The sequence below is a fragment of the Fringilla coelebs genome (assembly GCF_963513975.1).
Source record: "Fringilla coelebs genome assembly, chromosome: 15".
Lineage (NCBI taxonomy): Eukaryota > Metazoa > Chordata > Aves > Passeriformes > Fringillidae > Fringilla > Fringilla coelebs.
The window spans coordinates 12,459,186-12,461,829 of NC_140041.1; the positions used below are offsets into that span (position 1 = coordinate 12,459,186).

At 47.2% G+C, this 2,644-nt stretch overlaps 1 pseudogene across 1 annotated transcript; it reads left to right on the forward strand.

Annotated features, from left to right (window-relative positions):
• The first annotated feature begins 613 nt into the window (after positions 1-613).
• Positions 614-1,553, forward strand: LOC311159633 (E3 ubiquitin-protein ligase makorin-2-like; annotated as a pseudogene). The gene is made up of 2 exons: positions 614-798; positions 912-1,553. The product of its transcript is annotated as an E3 ubiquitin-protein ligase makorin-2-like (transcript).
• Positions 1,554-2,644: the final 1,091 nt, after the last annotated feature.

The following is a 2,644-nucleotide window of genomic DNA, read 5'->3' on the forward strand; positions in this document are numbered from 1 at the left end:
AGACCCAGTAGTTCATTTGGAATCCTCTTTTTTACTAATTACATTATTAAAAGGACATGAGCTGATCTCACTGCAACCCAGGCAGCTGGAACAGCCTGGCAAGAGACACAGACATTAAAGCACTGCTCACAGGTCTCCCAGAGAGTGAGGAGATGTTCTGGGGTATTTTCATCATGTGCATAGTATAACAAAAGATCATAGGAAATAAATGTGAGGGAGATGGAACTTCTTTGGCTAAGCCATTCCTGATCAGAGGGTGCTTCACCTCTTCCAAGGCTCCTGTGATGGTGGTTTCATCCGCTCCCCACACAGTCTAATGTGAGCCCTTCCTAATTGTAACCAATAAATCTCCCTTACTGCAACCTATCACTTCTTGTCCTCTGGCAGACACAGATGATAGCTTATTACCTTCTATACTGCACTTTTACCTATTTGAAGGGTATCATCATGCATCTCTTCCATTTCCCCCAGACTAAATCAAGTAATTTTTTTTCTGTACCTCCTTGCAGGGCTCATTTGCTGTACCTCTGGTTGTTCTTGCCACTGTCCTCTGGACTCTCTGTGCTCAACAGTCAGAAGTTAGGGGCCAGGGGCCAGGCAGCGTGCTGCCACGATGAGCACAGAGCAGGTGACGTGCAGGTACTACCTGCAGAGAGTGTGTTGGGAGGCAAACAAGCGTCTGCTCTCACATGATTTACCTACAAGCAAATCCTCCACCATCTTCAAGTACTGCCAGAAGGGACAGTGTGCCTACAGTGCTTGGTACAGGTGTGATCAGATGAGGCTCACAGCCCTGGGGTGAGCCACAGCACTGTGCCATCCCTGGCAGTTCCCCACAGCCCGAGTTCCCCACCACCACACGGAGCACAGAGCAAGAGGAGGCTCAGGGACAGAAATCTGTGTGGCTTCAGTGAAGAGCAGCAGAAGTCCAGTGCCCTCAGAGCAGTGCTGTACTGCAGCGACCAAAATAACAATCTGGAAGTGAAGCCCCATTACCACTTGGAAGCAATTTGCAGTGGATGGAAGATCTGGGAGCTCCTGAGGTGACAGGGAGCAGCTGTGTCCATACATGGTGGAGGGAATGTGGCACTTGGGAGAGTGCTGCCTGTTGTGGGTGAGATACGTGGGCAGCAAATGCTTCACCCTTTCAACCAAGAACAGAGGAAGGCTCACAAGAGTATGTGCATGGCAACATTTGAGCTTGATATGGAGAAGGCCTTTGCTTTCCAGGGCTGTCCGGTCAAGGTGTGCAACATCTGTATGGAAGTGCTGTGTGAGAAACCACCAGCCTCTGAGAGGAGGTTTGGGATCCCTTCCAACTGCAACCACACACTTCTTGTCCTGCATCTGGCAGTGGAGATGTGCCAAGTAGTTCAAGAAATCCATCATCAAGTCCTGTCCAGAGTGCCAAGTTATATTCAAGTTTGTCATTCCTAGTGTGTACTGGGTAGAAAAGCAGAAGAAAAATGAGCTGATTAAGGAGTTTAAGCTGAGTGCAGAAAAAACCCTCCAAGTACTTTGAAAAGGGGAAAGGAATGTGCCAGTTTGGATGAAAGTGTCTTTGGAAGGAAGTTTTGCAGGCAGTGAAAGGGCTGAAGGAGGTAACAAGGTCCTGCAGAAATGCTGGGTTCTCTGAGCAATTGCTCTGTATGCTGGAATGCACAATTGGGAACTACTCTTCTCCAAACACAGTGACTGCCTCTACACTATGGCAGGAGCCCAGGCTCTTTGTTTCGCTGTCAGCTGAGCTATTTCCATGTTCTGACTCATCCACGGCTGTTTCTACACCAGTAAAAGCAGCAGCATTTGCAGCATTGTTCAAGCCCTCACAGGTGAAAACAATTATGAGGCAAAAGTTTCCCCACAAGTTGCACCAGTCATACTGAGTTTCTCACTTTTCCCTTTGTGGGTGTTGCCTCATGTGTGCAGCATGACCTTGGTTCTCTAGGACAGAGGGACACAAGTGACAGGAGGCCACAGTGATCATGTCCAAACCTGCCTTTCCTCAGGAACCTGGCACCTCACAAATTGTCTCTGAGTCAACCTCAGGTCTATTTCTTGTGCTGCCTTCACCTTTCTGCACTCCCCATGCCTGTTGTGAGTGCAGCAGTCTCTTCCTTCTCACTGTCCTGTGCAGCTCCTGTCCAGGAAACCTTTAATTGCTACTTCCACCTTCCCTTGAAGAACAGCACTTACATTTTACTTCCTTCTGGATAGAAAGTATAATTCTTTTCAGCCAGTTCTCTCTTCCAGTTTTGCTAAATCCCTGATGAGTTGATCTTAAACTGCTGAGCCTTGCTCTCCTCTTCTATGAGACAGGACAAGTGCAGCACCCAGAGGCTTGTAAATCCTGTCATCTGTGCTGCTGCAGCAAAAGGCTTTGTCACTGAACACGTCTTACAATGATTGTATTGCCATCAGCTGGGGATCTAGGAGGCAGATCTTATTGGAAAGTGCTGCTAAATACTTAGAGAAAAGCAAATTTTGAATTCTCAGGGGTAAATATTTATTCCAGACTCTCAAAAAAGTAGTGATTTATGAATCAAGGTGTGGGAGCGTTTTTAGTGGTGACAGTGCCTGGAATTTTTCAGCAGCTTTTTTTTCTCTTGTTGAGACTTCTCATTAACAATCACTAATGGTCGTG